This window comes from Lepeophtheirus salmonis, chromosome 1 (genome assembly GCF_016086655.4).
Source record: "Lepeophtheirus salmonis chromosome 1, UVic_Lsal_1.4, whole genome shotgun sequence".
NCBI lineage: Eukaryota > Metazoa > Arthropoda > Copepoda > Siphonostomatoida > Caligidae > Lepeophtheirus > Lepeophtheirus salmonis.
Window position 1 is genome coordinate 26,603,109 of NC_052131.2, and position 22,473 is coordinate 26,625,581.

Genomic DNA, 22,473 nt, shown 5'->3' on the forward strand with positions numbered 1-22,473 from the left:
TTTGTCCATTAAAAAAAAGTTTTTATGTGGCAAAAGTACATGGATTCAGGGTGGGCTCTATTTTATAGGAATTTCATTTTCTATCAAATCATTCTTTGGATTTAAAAACGGTAATAAAACGGTGGATACATGCACCCTTGACCTATTACTAGGAGATTATCATTGATTTCACTCCAACGCAAATTGGAACATTAAATAACAAACTCATTTCATGGCTATCCTGCTCTCAATTGATCCCTTTTTGCTAAAGTTCATTAAAACTTTTTGTTTCACCAAAAAGTGGTTTGAATAAATAGATAGTGTAAAAAAATTCTCGAGTAATTACTTATGTATGTATTTTGGAGTAGTTCATAATATGTCAATGCAATTTTTGCTTTTAAATAGTTATCATTGATCAAGTCTTTTACTTAACATTACATTCAAATACCGAACAATTAGAGATTGGATAATATATTTTTTGAATAGATAGATATTTCTGCTCTCTTTATACTTTTGTAACAAAACCAAACTTCCTTCTCATATATTCGACATTACATCATATATTGATAAATTAATAGGTCTATAAATATTTTATAATATAATTGGAGTCAAGGCAGAGGAGTTAAAAAAAATTAGTATCTATATCATTTTTTCTCGAACATGTCTGTCGAAGTTATAAAAACCTTCTAAGAAATTCAAGGACATATTTTCATGAGAGGATAAGGGATAAATACTTAAGCATATTAATCATAAAATGTGAAAATTACTCATTTTAAAGTTTAGAGTTTGGATCTTGTATTCATGTCAATAAAATTATTAATAAAGACTTCTTTAGAAACACAAATGACTTCAGATCCTATCATCACTTGAAGTCATTGATTAAATTTGCTAACATCATTGAAAAGTTTTACTTGAAACTATACAGATTTTTCCTTCTCTTATTAGGTTTATTGGAAAAAAAAAAAAAAAGGAAAACTTCTTGAGCCGAATCATATTCTAGAGAGTTAAAGCCTTCGAATGAGAACACGCAAAATAACAGTTTTCTTATACAACGGGGGACGTATTGAGTTGTGAACCCCAAACACAACGCCGTAGCTTTTATAACTTTGTTGTTGAGTTACTATTAAGAAGGTGTCTCACTCTCCAGATCCAAATCCCCAAATAGAAGGGCCAAGGAGAAATAAAACTTCAGAAATAAACTAAATTAACCAAAAGTTTAATATGGAGCTCACTTCCTTCACTCACAAAGTGGAGTTGAGGAAGGCCCAATAAAAAATTACTTATATTGAACTTGAGTCTATTAAGAGACCTCTCTAAAGAGAGAATCCTGAAGAAAAAGTCTTCAGAAGCACACCCTCCATTCAGAGGAAAATGATCCAAAGAGCTTGACTTCCTCTTAACAACTGAAGATTTAATTTAATTTTTATTGATTTTTTTCATTTAATTTCCTTTTCTACAAAATATAATTTCAAATTTTTTTTTCACTAGTTATTCTGTAATATTTATATTCATTATATCAAAATGGATATTATATTAGATATTTTTAAAGGATATCAGATTTATATAAATATATGATTTAGTATATACCAATGGGCCATGGCATATATAGCTATGTACAATATACTAATATATATATATAGATCCAACCAAGTACTTGTACTAACCAAAACAAGTAATCATAAAGTTGATTGTAAAGCAAGTTTGATAATTTGTATGTAAGTCCATTACATTTTGCAGAATTAAACTTATATCTCAAGTAAAAAAAAAAAAAAATCTTATAAATGATTGAGTAGAATAGAAATACACGTTATACAATTGATTTAATCAAGCAATACATAGGTATGCATAATGTAAATAGGTAGATTATGCCATTTTCAATAAAACCCTACAAAAATAAACTATTTCAAAATTTAAACTCAAGCTTATATTGTTTGTTTAAAGTGAGAAACAACACTTTAGCTTTGCCGAGTAAAACCTTTTTCCTGAGACTTTAGATAATATTTATCCAAGAAGGAAGTATGATGTCTCAATATATTTTCCTTCAATTCTCGAGAATGGTTTACTCCATGAGGAAAAGTTATGGATATCATAGAACATATACGTAGAGATGAAAATTGTGTATAATTTGAACATGGTATTAAAAAAGAAACGGAAAATCAACATGGCAATCCTGACAATTTGAAGAATGGTTTGGAGGAGAACAACACTGTTAAGGTCAGCTATTTTGGAGGCCTAAATTAAAAAAAAAAACATTTTTCTAATAATGAAAAGCTCTTTTTTCATGAATATTAAGGAAAGTAGTGATCTATTGCAATGTATTTGGACGTCAAAATGGGACCCTGAAATAAAAGGACTTAAAACCTTACTGTCTAACACCAATGTATCCCTTTAATGCCTAGTTTGATTATTTTCAGACACTAATATTGATTAAAATCATGTTATTACATCGTTATACAATCTATGGAAATTCAAGGGAATACTTGAAGCAAATCCTCAGAAAACCCACATCCTAGAAGCCAGTGGCAGTTGAGCGGTGATTCCTTCCCTGTTCCCACACTTATATATAGGACGTCAGATGTATAGTCTATAGGTGCTGTTGTATCTCATTATTAATTTTAAAACAAAAGTACATCAACAAACGATAGGAAATTGTAATGAGTAGAACTCATAAGTCATATGCAATCAATAGGAGTATGAATATATTAATTCTCTCCCATTCCACTGTTCTTCACAAAGTAGGAACATCTAAGAATCTTCCCCAGGATAGCTTCTTCTTGGGATTCTGAAAGAGGTAAGTATCGATAAATCTCTACAATTTATATAATTTCTCATTTTCTGCTCTTCTATCAATAGACAACTCCCCTCAATTTACATTCTGGAACTCCATATCACAGTTGGTAGACTGTGCTGGGCTTAGCCCGTTGTTTTGCGAATGGAGTAGTGATCTTTTCAATACATCCCAGATCCCAGCTTTTGATTTTTTGGAGGAGTGTCTTGATTGTTTTTAGTTTTACTGGAGATTCTTGTGATGGGAAGAACTACGAACTTATTGAGTCCTGTTGGTATCTCCGACTTTACTATAAACTCCAATTCATCCTTTAGGGCTTTCCTAGCAGTAAGTTGATGAACTCGTCTGATTTTCTCATCTTCTTTTACATAGATTTTCATTGGATCAAGTTTCTCTGACTCATTCAAAACATGAGGAAACTCTGGAAAAATGGACTCGACATTCATAATTTGCGGGTCCCTCAAAGAGTTTTGGTTACAGAATTACATATAATTGTTTCTAGAAAATATTTTGGAATAACGTTAAGTGACGCTAAATCATGCCACGAAAGTGATCTTGTAAATCTGGAGTGATGAATGCCGTAATTAATTTCATTTTTTTCTTCCATATTTCAGGGATATTTTCACTTGCACCTGTATTCGGGAGTGCTCTCATATATTGTAAGACGGGGAGTGGAGTGCTTAATGGATGATGTACTATTAACAATGCTTGAGGCTGTTTCTACAGGGCTAGAATTTCTCGTTGTCCTTGAGTGAGATTTGGATTCTGAATCATAATTCTGATCATCTACAAAAAAAAAAAACATGACTTGTTCTCACACATTTTGTTACATGTGCTGTTTCGGAATCTACACTCGGAGCGGTGGTGGTTGTCTCTTCTGCAACTGAAACATCTACCATGTAAATCTTGCATTAGTCTAGGAACTGTCTTTTTAATGCTATTGACCTTTTGTCCTTTCTTGTAGGCTGACAAGGCATTAATATTAATGTAAACCAATGTATCTTGGAGAACGTCTGCAGACTCCCATGCAGTGGCTACATTTACAAGTCATAGCTAATGAGTTCTCATACTATCGGGAGGAGCACAAGCTCCAATCACGCAACATGTTGTGGTCATCATTTTTAATGATAAATTCAACTTGGTGAACTCATATGAACTTTGCACAATTGTTAGTGGTTGTAATTTTATATATCACGTGCTTTGCTTTTTTAAGCAACTCTTCCATATCATATTTCAAAACCGAAAAAATGTATACATTTCAAAATCAAAGTAAATTATTTATTAAAGGTTTTTCTAACTTAAATGTTCAGAATATTATCAAACTGATGAATTCGTTCTTCAAAAATTAAGTATCAACTTCAGTTCCTGTTTGTACCAAATCATTATACAGTAAGTTTCATACAAATAATTAATTCATATCAAATATTATTCTTCGATTAATCTTTGGATACTAATGCCATTAATTCATAAAGTCAGAAGAGTCGAGTGTATTTGCGCAATGAGTCAAATGGATTGGAGTCGTATAATATAAATGTTTGGATTCAGAGCCAAGATCACAATATATTATTCCAAACTGAAACTATTAATTAAGAATAATTTATTTTTAGATGTGCGTAGTTATAATGAAATTGTTTATATTTATTTAGTATTACAAGGACTGAGAATTCAAATTTAATTTCGAAAGTATGATTTCAATAGTTTTTTCAGGTTGGATCCTGCCTTCCTAATCTGCAGCTATTTTAAAATTTGTATTTTCCAATCATAGACAAATATACATATCATCTGTGCTTCAAACCTACTCCGTGAGTAAATACATATGACTCTGCAGACTCTCACTCATCAGCCATAATTATAACTTCATGGGAATTAAACGTACTTAGTTCATAAAATTAATATAGAAAATCGATACAGTCTCAATGAGGTTTACAATTCGTCTTATTTCGGAACCAAATATAGTTATCCCAATGAATGAATTACATTATTAATGCAACATTAATGGAAGAATATTTCATATTATTTGACTAATAGTAAATTTGTAAGCTGACAAGGCATTAATATTAATGGATAACTGTCATCCAATCTATCTTGGAAAACGCCTGCAGACTCTCATGCAGTGGCTACATTTACAAGCCTTCTTTCAAATTGTGTAAGATAAAGAGCATTTTTATGTTACAAGTTATGACTTTCAATTATTAAATGAGATATTTTTAAACTTTATGAATATCTTCTTCTTGAGGCCATGAATAAAAAGCACCTATTTTCAATTTTAATATATATCACTATTTTTGGTTTTTGTTTGTTTCTTAGAAATATGTTTGAAATACAAATATTTATATTATAATTTGTCCATTTAAAAAAGTTTTTTATGTGGCAAAAGTACATGGATTCAGGGTGGGCTCTATTTTATAGGAATTTCATTTTCTATCAAATCATTCTTTGGATTTAAAAACGGTAATAAAACGGTGGATACATGCACCCTTGACCTATTACTAGGAGATTATCATTGATTTCACTCCAACGCAAATTGGAACATTAAATAACAAACTCATTTCATGGCTATCCTGCTCTCAATTGATCCCTTTTTGCTAAAGTTCATTAAAACTTTTTGTTTCACCAAAAAGTGGTTTGAATAAATAGATAGTGTAAAAAAAAATTCTCGAGTAATTACTTATGTATGTATTTTGGAGTAGTTCATAATATGTCAATGCAATTTTTGCTTTTAAATAGTTATCATTGATCAAGTCTTTTACTTAACATTACATTCAAATACCGAACAATTAGAGATTGGATAATATATTTTTGAATAGATAGATATTTCTGCTCTCTTTATACTTTTGTAACAAAACCAAACTTCCCTCTCATAGTCATTATTCGACATTACATCATATATTGATAAATTAATAGGTCTATAAATATTTTATAATATAATTGGAGTCAAGGCAGAGGAGTTAAAAAAAATTAGTATCTATATCATTTTTTCTCGAACATGTCTGTCGAAGTTATAAAAACCTTCTAAGAAATTCAAGGACATATTTTCATGAGAGGATAAGGGATAAATACTTAAGCATATTAATCATAAAATGTGAAAATTACTCATTTTAAAGTTTAGAGTTTGGATCTTGTATTCATGTCAATAAAATTATTAATAAAGACTTCTTTAGAAACACAAATGACTTCAGATCCTATCATCACTTGAAGTCATTGATTAAATTTGCTAACATCATTGAAAAGTTTTACTTGAAACTATACAGATTTTTCCTTCTCTTATTAGGTTTATTATGGGAAAAAAAAGGAAAACTTCTTGAGCCGAATCATATTCTAGAGAGTTAAAGCCTTCGAATGAGAACACGCAAAATAACAGTTTTCTTATCGGGGACGTATTGAGTTGTGAACCCCAAACACAACGCCGTAGCTTTTATAACTTTGTTGTTGAGTTACTATTAAGAAGGTGTCTCACTCTCCAGATCCAAATCCCCAAATAGAAGGGCCAAGGAGAAATAAAACTTCAGAAAATAAACTAAATTAACCAAAAGTTTAATATGGAGCTCACTTCCTTCACTCACAAAGTGGAGTTGAGGAAGGCCCAATAAAAAATTACTTATATTGAACTTGAGTCTATTAAGAGACCTCTCTAAAGAGAGAATCCTGAAGAAAAAGTCTTCAGAAGCACACCCTCCATTCAGAGGAAAATGATCCAAAGAGCTTGACTTCCTCTTAACAACTGAAGATTTAATTTAATTTTTATTGATTTTTTTTTTTTCATTTAATTTCCTTTTCTACAAAATATAATTTCAATTTTTTTTTCACTAGTTATTCTGTAATATTTATATTCATTATATCAAAATGGATATTATATTAGATATTTTTAAAATTTATCAGATTTATATAAATATATGATTTAGTATATACCAATGGGCCATGGCATATATAGCTATGTACAATATACTAATATATATATATATAGATCCAACCAAGTACTTGTACTAACCAAAACAAGTAATCATAAAGTTGATTGTAAAGCAAGTTTGATAATTTGTATGTAAGTCCATTACATTTTGCAGAATTAAACTTATATCTCAAGTAAAAAAAAATCTTATAAATGATTGAGTAGAATAGAAATACACGTTATACAATTGATTTAATCAAGCAATACATAGGTATGCATAATGTAAATAGGTAGATTATGCCATTTTCAATAAAACCCTACAAAAATAAACTATTTCAAAATTTAAACTCAAGCTTATATTGTTTGTTTAAAGTGAGAAACAACACTTTAGCTTTGCCGAGTAAAACCTTTTTCCTGAGACTTTAGATAATATTTATCCAAGAAGGAAGTATGATGTCTCAATATATTTTCCTTCAATTCTCGAGAATGAGGAAAAGTTATGGATATCATAGAACATATACGTAGAGATGAAAATTGTGTATAATTTGAACATGGTATTAAAAAAGAAACGGAAAATCAACATGGCAATCCTGACAATTTGAAGAATGGTTTGGAGGAGAACAACACTGTTAAGGTCAGCTATTTTGGAGGCCTAAATTTAAAAAAAAAAAAAAACATTTTTCTAATAATGAAAAGCTCTTTTTCATGAATATTAAGGAAAGTAGTGATCTATTGCAATGTATTTGGACGTCAAAATGGGACCCTGAAATAAAAGGACTTAAAACCTTACTGTCTACCACCAATGTATCCCTTTAATGCCTAGTTTGATTATTTTCAGACACTAATATTGATTAAAATCATGTTATTACATCGTTATACAATCTATGGAAATTCAAGGGAATACTTGAAGCAAATCCTCAGAAAACCCACATCCTAGAAGCCAGTGGCAGTTGAGCGGTGATTCCTTCCCTGTTCCCACACTTATATATAGGACGTCAGATGTATAGTCTATAGGTGCCGTTGTATCTCATTATTAATTTTAAAACAAAAGTACATCAACAAACGATAGGAAATTGTAATGAGTAGAACTCATAAGTCATATGCAATCAATAGGAGTATGAATATTTAATTATCTCCCATTCCACTGTTCTTCACAAAGTAGGAACATCTAAGAATCTTCCCCAGGATAGCTTCTTCTTGGGATTCTGAAAGAGGTAAGTATCGATAAATCTCTACAATTTATATAATTTCTCATTTTCTGCTCTTCTATCAATAGACAACTCCCCTCAATTTACATTCTGGAACTCCATATCACAGTTGGTAGACTGTGCTGGGCTTAGCCCGTTGTTTTGTGAATGGAGTAGTGATCTTTTCAATACATCCCAGATCCCAGCTTTTGATTTTTTGGAGGAGTGTCTTGATTGTTTTTAGTTTTACTGGAGATTCTTGTGATGGGAAGAACTACGAACTTATTGGTATCTCCGACTTTACTATAAACTCCAATTCATCCTTTAGGGCTTTCCTAGCAGTAAGTTGATGAACTCGTCTGATTTTCTCATCTTCTTTTACATAGATTTTCATTGGATCAAGTTTCTCTGACTCATTCAAAACATGAGGAAACTCTGGAAAAATGGACTCGACATTCATAATTTGCGGGTCCCTCAAAGAGTTTTGGTTACAGAATTACATATAATTGTTTCTAAAAAAATATTTTGGAATAACGTTAAGTGACGCTAAATCATGCCACGAAAGTGATCTTGTAAATCTGGAGTGATGAATGCCGTAATTAATTTCATTTTCTTTCTTCCATATTTCAGGGATATTTTCACTTGCACCTGTATTCGGGAGTGCTCTCATATATTGTAAGACGGGGAGTGGAGTGCTTAATGGATGATGTACTATTAACAATGCTTGAGGCTGTTTCTACAGGGCTAGAATTTCTCGTTGTCCTTGAGTGAGATTTGGATTCTGAATCATAATTCTGATCATCTACAAAAAACAAAAAAACATGACTTGTTCTCACACATTTTGTTACATGTGCTGTTTCGGAATCTACACTCGGAGCGGTGGTGGTTGTCTCTTCTGCAACTGAAACATCTACCATGTAAATCTTGCATTAGTCTAGGAACTGTCTTTTTAATGCTATTGACCTTTTGTCCTTTCTTGTAGGCTGACAAGGCATTAATATTAATGTAAACCAATGTATCTTGGAGAACGTCTGCAGACTCCCATGCAGTGGCTACATTTACAAGTCATAGCTAATGAGTTCTCATACTATCGGGAGGAGCACAAGCTCCAATCACGCAACATGTTGTGGTCATCATTTTTAATGATAAATTCAACTTGGTGAACTCATATGAACTTTGCACAATTGTTAGTGGTTGTAATTTTATATCAACATCACGTGCTTTGCTTTTTTAAGCAACTCTTCCATTTCGGTATCATATTTCAAAACCGAAAAAATGTATACATTTCAAAATCAAAGTAAATTATTTATTAAAGGTTTTTCTAACTTAAATGTTCAGAATATTATCAAACTGATGAATTCGTTCTTCAAAAATTAAGTATCAACTTCAGTTCCTGTTTGTACCAAATCATTATACAGTAAGTTTCATACAAATAATTAATTCATATCAAATATTATTCTTCGATTAATCTTTGGATACTAATGCCATTAATTCATAAAGTCAGAAGAGTCGAGTGTATTTGCGCAATGAGTCAAATGGATTGGAGTCGTATAATATAAATGTTTGGATTCAGAGCCAAGATCACAATATATTATTCCAAACTGAAACTATTAATTAAGAATAATTTATTTTTAGATGTGCGTAGTTATAATGAAATTGTTTATATTTATTTAGTATTACAAGGACTGAGAATTCAAATTTAATTTCGAAAGTATGATTTCAATAGTTTTTTCAGGTTGGATCCTGCCTTCCTAATCTGCAGCTATTTTAAAATTTTATTTTCCAATCATAGACAAATATACATATCATCTGTGCTTCAAACCTACTCCGTGAGTAAATACATATGACTCTGCAGACTCCCGCCTCACTCATCAGCCATAATTATAACTTCATGGGAATTAAACGTACCTAGTTCATAAAAATAAACATTATTTTCATCCTTTTTTTTTTCCTATGGGAATATAGAAAATCGATACAGTCTCAATGAGGTTTACAATTCGTCTTATTTCGGAACCAAATATAGTTATCCCAATGAATGAATTACATTATTAATGCAACATTAATGGAAGAATATTTCATATTATTTGACTAATAGTAAATGGCATTAATATTAATGGATAACTGTCATCCAATCTATCTTGGAAAACGCCTGCAGACTCTCATGCAGTGGCTACATTTACAAGCCTTCTTTCAAATTGTGTAAGATAAAGAGCATTTTTATGTTACAAGTTATGACTTTCAATTATTAAATGAGATATTTTTAAACTTTATGAATATCTTCTTCTTCTTCTTGAGGCCATGAATAAAAAGCACCTATTTTCAATTTTAATTATATATCACTATTTTTGGTTTTTGTTTGTTTCTTAGAAATATGTTTGAAATACAAATATTTATATTATAATTTGTCCATTTAAAAAAAAGTTTTTATGTGGCAAAAGTACATGGATTCAGGGTGGGCTCTATTTTATAGGAATTTCATTTTCTATCAAATCATTCTTTGGATTTAAAAACGGTAATAAAACGGTGGATACATGCACCCTTGACCTATTACTAGGAGATTATCATTGATTTCACTCCAACGCAAATTGGAACATTAAATAACAAACTCATTTCATGGCTATCCTGCTCTCAATTGATCCCTTTTTGCTAAAGTTCATTAAAACTTTTTGTTTCACCAAAAAGTGGTTTGAATAAATAGATAGTGTAAAAAAATTCTCGAGTAATTACTTATGTATGTATTTTGGAGTAGTTCATAATATGTCAATGCAATTTTGCTTTTAAATAGTTATCATTGATCAAGTCTTTTACTTAACATTACATTCAAATACGGAACAATTAGAGATTGGATAATATATTTTTTGAATAGATAGATATTTCTGCTCTCTTTATACTTTTGTAACAAAACCAAACTTCCTTCTCATATATTCGACATTACATCATATATTGATAAATTAATAGGTCTATAAATATTTTATAATATAATTGGAGTCAAGGCAGAGGAGTTAAAAAAAATTAGTATTTATATCATTTTTTCTCGAACATGTCTGTCGAAGTTATAAAAACCTTCTAAGAAATTCAAGGACATATTTTCATGAGAGGATAAGGGATAAATACTTAAGCATATTAATCATAAAATGTGAAAATTACTCATTTTAAAGTTTAGAGTTTGGATCTTGTATTCATGTCAATAAAATTATTAATAAAGACTTCTTTAGAAACACAAATGACTTCAGATCCTATCATCACTTGAAGTCATTGATTAAATTTGCTAACATCATTCATTGAAAAGTTTTACTTGAAACTATACAGATTTTTCCTTCTCTTATTAGGTTTATTATGGAAAAAAAAGGAAAACTTCTTGAGCCGAATCATATTCTAGAGAGTTAAAGCCTTCGAATGAGAACACGCAAAATAACAGTTTTCTTATACAACGGGGGACGTATTGAGTTGTGAACCCCAAACACAACGCCGTAGCTTTTATAACTTTGTTGTTGAGTTACTATTAAGAAGGTGTCTCACTCTCCAGATCCAAATCCCCAAATAGAAGGGCCAAGGAGAAATAAAACTTCAGAAAATAAACTAAATTAACCAAAAGTTTAATATGGAGCTCACTTCCTTCACTCACAAAGTGGAGTTGAGGAAGGCCCAATAAAAAATTACTTATATTGAACTTGAGTCTATTAAGAGACCTCTCTAAAGAGAGAATCCTGAAGAAAAAGTCTTCAGAAGCACACCCTCCATTCAGAGGAAAATGATCCAAAGAGCTTGACTTCCTCAACAACTGAAGATTTAATTTAATTTTTATTGATTTTTTTCATTTAATTTCCTTTTCTACAAAATATAATTATATTCATTATATCAAAATGGATATTATATTAGATATTTTTAAAGGATATCAGATTTATATAAATATATGATTTAGTATATACCAATGGGCCATGGCATATATAGCTATGTACAATATACTATATATATATATATAGATCCAACCAAGTACTTGTACTAACCAAAACAAGTAATCATAAAGTTGATTGTAAAGCAAGTTTGATAATTTGTATGTAAGTCCATTACATTTTGCAGAATTAAACTTATATCTCAAAAAAAAAAAAATCTTATAAATGATTGAGTAGAATAGAAATACACGTTATACAATTGATTTAATCAAGCAATACATAGGTATGCATAATGTAAATAGGTAGATTATGCCATTTTCAATAAAACCCTACAAAAATAAACTATTTCAAAATTTAAACTCAAGCTTATATTGTTTGTTTAAAGTGAGAAACAACACTTTAGCTTTGCCGAGTAAAACCTTTTTCCTGAGACTTTAGATAATATTTATCCAAGAAGGAAGTATGATGTCTCAATATATTTTCCTTCAATTCTCGAGAATGGTTTACTCCATGAGGAAAAGTTATGGATATCATAGAACATATACGTAGAGATGAAAATTGTGTATAATTTGAACATGGTATTAAAAAAGAAACGGAAAATCAACATGGCAATCCTGACAATTTGAAGAATGGTTTGGAGGAGAACAACACTGTTAAGGTCAGCTATTTTGGAGGCCTAAATTTAAAAAAACAAAACATTTTTCTAATAATGAAAAGCTTTTTTATGAATATTAAGGAAAGTAGTGATCTATTGCAATGTATTTGGACATCAAAATGGGACCCTGAAATAAAAGGACTTAAAACCTTACTGTCTACCACCAATGTATCCCTTTAATGCCTAGTTTTATTATTTTCAGACACTAATATTGATTAAAATCATGTTATTACATCGTTATACAATCTATGGAAATTCAAGGGAATACTTGAAGCAAATCCTCAGAAAACCCACATCCTAGAAGCCAGTGGCAGTTGAGCGGTGATTCCTTCCCTGTTCCCACACTTATATATAGGACGTCAGATGTATAGTCTATAGGTGCCGTTGTATCTCATTATTAATTTTAAAACAAAAATACATCAACAAACGATAGGAAATTGTAATGAGTAGAACTCATAAGTCATATGCAATCAATAGGAGTATGAATATTTAATTATCTCCCATTCCACTGTTCTTCACAAAGTAGGAACATCTAAGAATCTTCCCCAGGATAGCTTCTTGGGATTCTGAAAGAGGTAAGTATCGATAAATCTCTACAATTTATATAATTTCATTTTCTGCTATTCTATCAATAGACAACTCCCCTCAATTTACATTCTGGAACTCCATATCACAGTTGGTAGACTGTGGTAGACGCTTAGCCCGTTGTTTTGCGAATGGAGTAGTGATCTTTTCAATACATCCCAGATCCCAGCTTTTGATTTTTTGGAGGAGTGTCTTGATTGTTTTTAGTTTTACTGGAGATTCTTGTGATGGGAAGAACTACGAACTTATTGAGTCCTGTTGGTATCTCCGACTTTACTATAAACTCCAATTCATCCTTTAGGGCTTTCCTAGCAGTAAGTTGATGAATTCGTCTGATTTTCTCATCTTCTTTTACATAGATTTTCATTGGATCAAGTTTCTCTGACTCATTCAAAACATGAGGAAACTCTGGAAAAATGGACTCGACATTCATAATTTACGGGTCCCTCAAAGAGTTTTGGTTACAGAATTACATATAATTGTTTCTACAAAATATTTTGGAATAACGTTAAGTGACGCTAAATCATGCCACGAAAGTGATCTTGTAAATCTGGAGTGATGAATGCCGTAATTAATTTCATTTTCTTTCTTCCATATTTCAGGGATATTTTCACTTGCACCTGTATTCGGGAGTGCTCTCATATATTGTAAGACGGGGAGTGGAGTGCTTAATGGATGATGTACTATTAACAATTCTTGAGGCTGTTTCTACAGGGCTAGAATTTCTCGTTGTCCTTGAGTGAGATTTGGATTCTGAATCATAATTCTGATCATCTAAAAAAAAAAAAACATGACTTGTTCTCACACATTTTGTTACATGTGCTGTTTCGGAATCTACACTCGGAGCGGTGGTGGTTGTCTCTTCTGCAACTGAAACATCTACCATGTAAATCTTGCATTAGTCTAGGAACTGTCTTTTTAATGCTATTGACCTTTTGTCCTTTCTTGTAGGCTGACAAGGCATTAATATTAATGTAAACCAATGTATCTTGGAGAACGTCTGCAGACTCCCATGCAGTGGCTACATTTACAAGTCATAGCTAATGAGTTCTCATACTATCGGGAGGAGCACAAGCTCCAATCACGCAACATGTTGTGGTTGTGGTTTTTAATGATAAATTCAACTTGGTGAACTCATATGAACTTTGCACAATTGTTAGTGGTTGTAATTTTATATCAACATCACGTGCTTTGCTTTTTTAAGCAACTCTTCCATTTCGGTATCATATTTCAAAACCGAAAAAATGTATACATTTCAAAATCAAAGTAAATTATTTATTAAAGGTTTTTCTAACTTAAATGTTCAGAATATTATCAAACTGATGAATTCGTTCTTCAAAAAAATTAAGTATCAACTTCAGTTCCTGTTTGTACCAAATCATTATACAGTAAGTTTCATACAAATAATTAATTCATATCAAATATTATTCTTCGATTAATCTTTGGATACTAATGCCATTAATTCATAAAGTCAGAAGAGTCGAGTGTATTTGCGCAATGAGTCAAATGGATTGGAGTCGTATAATATAAATGTTTGGATTCAGAGCCAAGATCACAATATATTATTCCAAACTGAAACTATTAATTAAGAATAATTTATTTTTAGATGTGCGTAGTTATAATGAAATTGTTTATATTTATTTAGTATTACAAGGACTGAGAATTTAAATTTAATTTCGAAAGTATGATTTCAATAGTTTTTTCAGGTTGGATCCTGCCTTCCTAATCTGCAGCTATTTTAAAATTTGTATTTTCCAATCATAGACAAATATACATATCATCTGTGCTTCAAACTTACTCCGTGAGTAAATACATATGACTCTGCAGACTCCCGCCTCACTCATCAGCCATAATTATAACTTCATGGGAATTAAATGTACCTAGTTCATAAAAATAAACATTATTTTCATCCTTTTTTTTTCCTATGGGAATATAGAAAATCGATACAGTCTCAATGAGGTTTACAATTCGTCTTATTTCGGAACCAAATATAGTTATCCCAATGAATGAATTACATTATTAATGCAACATTAATGGAAGAATATTTCATATTATTTGACTAATAGTAAATTTGTAGCTGACAAGGCATTAATATTAATGGATAACTGTCATCCAATCTATCTTGGAAAACGCCTGCAGACTCTCATGCAGTGGCTACATTTACAAGCCTTCTTTCAAATTGTGTAAGATAAAGAGCATTTTTATGTTACAAGTTATGACTTTCAATTATTAAATGAGATATTTTTAAACTTTATGAATATCTTCTTCTTGAGGCCATGAATAAAAAGCACCTATTTTCAATTTTAATTATATATCACTATTTTTGGTTTTTGTTTGTTTCTTAGAAATATGTTTGAAATACAAATATTTATATTATAATTTGTCCATTAAAAAAAAGTTTTTTATGTGGCAAAAGTACATGGATTCAGGGTGGGCTCTATTTTATAGGAATTTCATTTTCTATCAAATCATTCTTTGGATTTAAAAACGGTAATAAAACGGTGGATACATGCACCCTTGACCTATTACTAGGAGATTATCATTGATTTCACTCCAACGCAAATTGGAACATTAAATAACAAACTCATTTCATGGCTATCATGCTCTCAATTGATCCCTTTTTGCTAAAGTTCATTAAAACTTTTTGTTTCACCAAAAAGTGGTTTGAATAAATAGATAGTGTAAAAAAATTCTCGAGTAATTACTTATGTATGTATTTTGGAGTAGTTCATAATATGTCAATGCAATTTTTGCTTTTAAATAGTTATCATTGATCAAGTCTTTTACTTAACATTACATTCAAATACGGAACAATAAGAGATTGGATAATATATTTTTTGAATAGATAGATATTTCTGCTCTCTTTATACTTTTGTAACAAAACCAAACTTCCTCTCATATATTCGACATTACATCATATATTGATAAATTAATAGGTCTATAAATATTTTATAATATAATTGGAGTCAAGGCAGAGGAGTTAAAAAAAATTAGTATTTATATCATTTTTTCTCGAACATGTCTGTCGAAGTTATAAAAACCTTCTAAGAAATTCAAGGACATAATTTCATGAGAGGATAAGGGATAAATACTTAAGCATATTAATCATAAAATGTGAAAATTACTCATTTTAAAGTTTAGAGTTTGGATCTTGTATTCATGTCAATAAAATTATTAATAAAGACTTCTTTAGAAACACAAATGACTTCAGATCCTATCATCACTTGAAGTCATTGATTAAATTTGCTAACATCATTGAAAAGTTTTACTTGAAACTATACAGATTTTTCCTTCTCTTATTAGGTTTATTATGGAAAAAAAAAAAAGGAAAACTTCTTGAGCCGAATCATATTCTAGAGAGTTAAAGCCTTCGAATGAGAACACGCAAAATAACAGTTTTCTTATACAACGGGGGACGTATTGAGTTGTGAACCCCAAACACAACGCCGTAGCTTTTATAACTTTGTTGTTGAGTTACTATTAAGAAGGTGTCTCACTCTCCAGATCCAAATCCCCAAATAGAAGGGCCAAGGAGAAATAAAACTTCAGAAAATAAACTAAATTAACCAAAAGTTTAATATGGAGCTCACTTCCTTCACTCAACAAGTGGAGTTGAGGAAGGCCCAATAAAAAATTACTTGTATTGAACTTGAGTCTATTAAGAGACCTCTCTAAAGAGAGAATCCTGAAGAAAAAGTCTTCAGAAGCACACCCTCCATTCAGAGGAAAATGATCCAAAGAGCTTGACTTCCTCTTAACAACTGAAGATTTAATTTAATTTTTATTGATTTTTTTCATTTAATTTCCTTTTCTACAAAATATAATTTTTTTTTTTTTTCACTAGTTATTCTGTAATATTTATATTCATTATATCAAAATGGATATTATATTAGATATTTTTAAAGGATATCAGATTTATATAAATATATGATTTAGTATATACCAATGGGCCATGGCATATATAGCTATGTACAATATACTAATATATATATATATATATAGATCCAACCAAGTACTTGTACTAACCAAAACAAGTAATCATAAAGTTGATTGTAAAGCAAGTTTGATAATTTGTATGTAAGTCCATTACATTTTGCAGAATTAAACTTATATCTCAAGTAAAAAAAAATCTTATAAATGATTGAGTAGAATAGAAATACACGTTATACAATTGATTTAATCAAGCAATACATAGGTATGCATAATGTAAATAGGTAGATTATGCCATTTTCAATAAAACCCTACAAAAATATACTATTTCAAAATTTAAACTCAAGCTTATATTGTTTGTTTAAAGTGAGAAACAACACTTTAGCTTTGCCGAGTAAAACCTTTTTCCTGAGACTTTAGATAATATTTATCCAAGAAGGAAGTATGATGTCTCAATATATTTTCCTTCAATTCTCGAGAATGGTTTACTCCATGAGGAAAAGTTATGGATATCATAGAACATATACGTAGAGATGAAAATTGTGTATAATTTGAACATGGTATTAAAAAAGAAACGGAAAATCAACATGGCAATCCTGACAATTTGAAGAATGGTTTGGAGGAGAACAACACTGTTAAGGTCAGCTATTTTGGAGGCCTAAAAAAAAAAAAAAAACATTTAATAATAATGAAAAGCTCTTTTTCATGAATATTAAGGAAAGTAGTGATCTATTGCAATGTATTTGGACGTCAAAATGGGACCCTGAAATAAAAGGACTTAAAACCTTACTGTCTAACACCAATGTATCCCTTTAATGCCTAGTTTGATTATTTTCAGACACTAATATTGATTAAAATCATGTTATTACATCGTTATACAATCTATGGAAATTCAAGGGAATACTTGAAGCAAATCCTCAGAAAACCCACATCCTAGAAGCCAGTGGCAGTTGAGCGGTGATTCCTTCCCTGTTCCCACACTTATATATAGGACGTCAGATGTATAGTCTATAGGTGCTGTTGTATCTCATTATTAATTTTAAAACAAAAGTACATCAACAAACGATAGGAAATTGTAATGAGTAGAACTCATAAGTCATATGCAATCAATAGGAGTATGAATATTTAATTCTCTCCCATTCCTGTTGTTCTTCAAACAAAGTAGGAACATCTAATCTTCCCCAGGATAGCTTCTTCTTGGGATTCTGAAAGAGGTAAGTATCGATAAATCTCTACAATTTATATAATTTCTCATTTTCTGCTCTTCTATCAATAGACAACTCCCCTCAATTTACATTCTGGAACTCCATATCACAGTTGGTAGACTGTGCTGGGCTTAGCCCGTTGTTTTGTGAATGGAGTAGTGATCTTTTCAATACATCCCAGATCCCAGCTTTTGATTTTTTGGAGGAGTGTCTTGATTGTTTTTAGTTTTACTGGAGATTCTTGTGATGGGAAGAACTACGAACTTATTGAGTCCTGTTGGTATCTCCGACTTTACTATAAACTCCAATTCATCCTTTAGGGCTTTCCTAGCAGTAAGTTGATGAACTCGTCTGATTTTCTCATCTTCTTTTACATAGATTTTCATTGGATCAAGTTTCTCTGACTCATTCAAAACATGAGGAAACTCTGGAAAAATGGACTTGACATTCATAATTTGCGGGTCCCTCAAAGAGTTTTTTACAGAATTACATATAATTGTTTCTCGAAAATATTTTGGAATAACGTTAAGTGACGCTAAATCATGCCACGAAAGTGATCTTGTAAATCTGGAGTGATGAATGCCGTAATTAATTTCATTTTCTTTCTTCCATATTTCAGGGATATTTTCACTTGCACCTGTATTCGGGAGTGCTCTCATATATTGTAAGACGGGGAGTGGAGTGCTTAATGGATGATGTACTATTAACAATGCTTGAGGCTGTTTCTACAGGGCTAGAATTTCTCGTTGTCCTTGAGTGAGATTTGGATTCTGAATTATAATTCTGATCATCTACAAAAAAAAAAAACATGACTTGTTCTCACACATTTTGTTACATGTGCTGTTTCGGAATCTACACTCGGAGCGGTGGTGGTTGTCTCTTCTGCAACTGAAACATCTACCATGTAAATCTTGCATTAGTCTAGGAACTGTCTTTTTAATGCTATTGACCTTTTGTCCTTTCTTGTAGGCGACAAGGCATTAATATTAATGTAAACCAATGTATCTTGGAGAACGTCTGCAGACTCCCATGCAGTGGCTACATTTACAAGTCATAGCTAATGAGTTCTCATACATACGGGAGGAGCACAAGCTCCAATCACGCAACATGTTGTGGTAAAAAACATCATTTTTAATGATAAATTCAACTTGGTGAACTCATATGAACTTTGCACAATTGTTAGTGGTTGTAATTTTATATCAACATCACGTGCTTTGCTTTTTTAAGCAACTCTTCCATTTCGGTATCATATTTCAAAACCGAAAAAATGTATACATTTCAAAATCAAAGTAAATTATTTATTAAAGGTTTTTCTAACTTAAATGTTCAGAATATTATCAAACTGATGAATTCGTTCTTCAAAAATTAAGTATCAACTTCAGTTCCTGTTTGTACCAAATCATTATACAGTAAGTTTCATACAAATAATTAATTCATATCAAATATTATTCTTCGATTAATCTTTGGATACTAATGCCATTAATTCATAAAGTCAGAAGAGTCGAGTGTATTTGCGCAATGAGTCAAATGGATTGGAGTCGTATAATATAAATGTTTGGATTCAGAGCCAAGATCACAATATATTATTCCAAACTGAAACTATTAATTAAGAATAATTTATTTTTAGATGTGCGTAGTTATAATGAAATTGTTTATATTTATTTAGTATTACAAGGACTGAGAATTTAAATTTAATTTCGAAAGTATGATTTCAATAGTTTTTTCAGGTTGGATCCTGCCTTCCTAATCTGCAGCTATTTTAAAATTTGTATTTTCCAATCATAGACAAATATACATATCATCTGTGCTTCAAACTTACTCCGTGAGTAAATACATATGACTCTGCAGACTCCCGCCTCACTCATCAGCCATAATTATAACTTCATGGGAATTAAATGTACCTAGTTCATAAAAATAAACATTATTTTCATCCTTTTTTTTTTTTCCTATGGGAATATAGAAAATCGATACAGTACAGTCAATGAGGTTTACAATTCGTCTTATTTCGGAACCAAATATAGTTATCCCAATGAATGAATTACATTATTAATGCAACATTAATGGAAGAATATTTCATATTATTTGACTAATAGTAAATTTGTAGGCTGACAAGGCATTAATATTAATGGATAACTGTCATCCAATCTATCTTGGAAAACGCCTGCAGACTCTCATGCAGTGGCTACATTTACAAGCCTTCTTTCAAATTGTGTAAGATAAAGAGCATTTTTATGTTACAAGTTATGACTTTCAATTATTAAATGAGATATTTTTAAACTTTATGAATATCTTCTTCTTGAGGCCATAAATAAAAAGCACCTATTTTCAATTTTAATTATATATCACTATTTTTGGTTTTTGTTTGTTTCTTAGAAATATGTTTGAAATACAAATATTTATATTATAATTTGTCCATTTAAAAAAAAGTTTTTTATGTGGCAAAAGTACATGGATTCAGGGTGGGCTCTATTTTATAGGAATTTCATTTTCTATCAAATCATTCTTTGGATTTAAAAACGGTAATAAAACGGTGGATACATGCACCCTTGACCTATTACTAGGAGATTATCATTGATTTCACTCCAACGCAAATTGGAACATTAAATAACAAACTCATTTCATGGCTATCATGCTCTCAATTGATCCCTTTTTGCTAAAGTTCATTAAAACTTTTTGTTTCACCAAAAAGTGGTTTGAATAAATAGATAGTGTAAAAAAAATTCTCGAGTAATTACTTATGTATGTATTTTGGAGTAGTTCATAATATGTCAATGCAATTTTTGCTTTTAAATAGTTATCATTGATCAAGTCTTTTACTTAACATTACATTCAAATACGGAACAATTAGAGATTGGATAATATATTTTTGAATAGATAGATATTTCTGCTCTCTTTATACTTTTGTAACAAAACCAAACTTCCTTCTCATATATTCGACATTACATCATATATTGATAAATTAATAGGTCTATAAGTATTTTATAATATAATTGGAGTCAAGGCAGAGGAAAAAAAAAATTAGTATTTATATCATTTTTTCTCGAACATGTCTGTCGAAGTTATAAAAACCTTCTAAGAAATTCAAGGACATATTTTCATGAGAGGATAAGGGATAAATACTTAAGCATATTAATCATAAAATGTGAAAATTACTCATTTTAAAGTTTAGAGTTTGGATCTTGTATTCATGTCAATAAAATTATTAATAAAGACTTCTTTAGAAACACAAATGACTTCAGATCCTATCATCACTTGAAGTCATTGATTAAATTTGCTAACATCATTGAAAAGTTTTACTTGAAACTATACAGATTTTTCCTTCTCTTATTAGGTTTATTATGGAAAAAAAAAAAGGAAAACTTCTTGAGCCGAATCATATTCTAGAGAGTTAAAGCCTTCGAATGAGAACACGCAAAATAACAGTTTTCTTATACAACGGGGGACGTATTGAGTTGTGAACCCCAAACACAACGCCGTAGCTTTTATAACTTTGTTGTTGAGTTACTATTAAGAAGGTGTCTCACTCTCCAGATCCAAATCCCCAAATAGAAGGGCCAAGGAGAAATAAAACTTCAGAAAATAAACTAAATTAACCAAAAGTTTAATATGGAGCTCACTTCCTTCACTCACAAAGTGGAGTTGAGGAAGGCCCAATAAAAAATTACTTGTATTGAACTTGAGTCTATTAAGAGACCTCTCTAAAGAGAGAATCCTGAAGAAAAAGTCTTCAGAAGCACACCCTCCATTCAGAGGAAAATGATCCAAAGAGCTTGACTTCCTCTTAACAACTGAAGATTTAATTTAATTTTTATTGATTTTTTTTTTCATTTAATTTCCTTTTCTACAAAATATAATTTCAATTTTTTTTTCACTAGTTATTCTGTAATATTTATATTCATTATATCAAAATGGATATTATATTAGATATTTTTAAAGGATATCAGATTTATATAAATATATGATTTAGTATATACCAATGGGCCATGGCATATATAGCTATATATATAATATATATATATATATAGATCCAACCAAGTACTTGTACTAACCAAAACAAGTAATCATAAAGTTGATTGTAAAGCAAGTTTGATAATTTGTATGTAAGTCCATTACATTTTGCAGAATTAAACTTATATCTCAAAAAAAAAAAAAAAAAAATCTTATAAATGATTGAGTAGAATAGAAATACACGTTATACAATTGATTTAATCAAGCAATACATAGGTATGCATAATGTAAATAGGTAGATTATGCCATTTTCAATAAAACCCTACAAAAATAAACTATTTCAAAATTTAAACTCAAGCTTATATTGTTTGTTTAAAGTGAGAAACAACACTTTAGCTTTGCCGAGTAAAACCTTTT

The 22,473-nt window shown here is 30.4% G+C and overlaps 6 long non-coding RNA genes across 16 annotated transcripts; 5 read left to right on the top strand and 1 right to left on the bottom strand.

Annotated features, from left to right (window-relative positions):
- Nucleotides 1–1,725: 1,725 nt before the first annotated feature.
- Nucleotides 1,726–3,878, top strand: LOC121121424 (uncharacterized). Of its 3 annotated transcripts, none has more exons than XR_005865453.2 (5): nucleotides 1,726–2,193; nucleotides 2,273–2,770; nucleotides 2,833–3,324; nucleotides 3,382–3,666; nucleotides 3,732–3,878. It is a non-coding gene; the product is annotated as an uncharacterized lncRNA (long non-coding RNA). The 3 variants fall into 3 exon arrangements; XR_011781278.1 differs by having other exon boundaries at nucleotides 2,833–3,316; XR_005865452.2 differs by having other exon boundaries at nucleotides 2,281–2,770; nucleotides 2,833–3,316.
- A 122-nt stretch (nucleotides 3,879–4,000) lies between these two features.
- Nucleotides 4,001–4,565, top strand: LOC139906068 (uncharacterized). Its single transcript, XR_011781283.1, has 2 exons — nucleotides 4,001–4,156; nucleotides 4,240–4,565. It is a non-coding gene; the product is annotated as an uncharacterized lncRNA (long non-coding RNA).
- A 2,065-nt stretch (nucleotides 4,566–6,630) lies between these two features.
- LOC121121505 (uncharacterized) lies at nucleotides 6,631–8,123 on the top strand. The gene is made up of 3 exons (XR_005865494.2): nucleotides 6,631–7,287; nucleotides 7,371–7,867; nucleotides 7,930–8,123. It is a non-coding gene; the product is annotated as an uncharacterized lncRNA (long non-coding RNA).
- A 12-nt stretch (nucleotides 8,124–8,135) lies between these two features.
- On the top strand, nucleotides 8,136–9,934 carry LOC121121513 (uncharacterized). 9 transcript variants are annotated; one of them, XR_011781296.1, is made up of 5 exons: nucleotides 8,188–8,757; nucleotides 8,823–9,091; nucleotides 9,156–9,257; nucleotides 9,341–9,575; nucleotides 9,633–9,824. It is a non-coding gene; the product is annotated as an uncharacterized lncRNA (long non-coding RNA). The 9 variants fall into 9 exon arrangements; XR_011781287.1 differs by adding an exon at nucleotides 8,136–8,181 and having other exon boundaries at nucleotides 8,244–8,757; nucleotides 8,823–9,575; XR_011781286.1 differs by adding an exon at nucleotides 8,137–8,181 and having other exon boundaries at nucleotides 8,227–8,757; nucleotides 8,823–9,575.
- A 3,155-nt stretch (nucleotides 9,935–13,089) lies between these two features.
- On the top strand, nucleotides 13,090–19,926 carry LOC121121403 (uncharacterized). Its single transcript, XR_005865444.2, has 9 exons — nucleotides 13,090–13,287; nucleotides 13,333–13,859; nucleotides 13,925–17,543; nucleotides 17,621–18,117; nucleotides 18,180–18,441; nucleotides 18,504–18,661; nucleotides 18,728–19,012; nucleotides 19,078–19,517; nucleotides 19,601–19,926. It is a non-coding gene; the product is annotated as an uncharacterized lncRNA (long non-coding RNA).
- On the bottom strand, nucleotides 19,393–21,932 carry LOC121121562 (uncharacterized). The gene is made up of 2 exons (XR_011781301.1): nucleotides 21,774–21,932; nucleotides 19,393–21,678 (listed from the first exon to the last, which is right to left on the bottom strand). It is a non-coding gene; the product is annotated as an uncharacterized lncRNA (long non-coding RNA).
- Nucleotides 21,933–22,473: the final 541 nt, after the last annotated feature.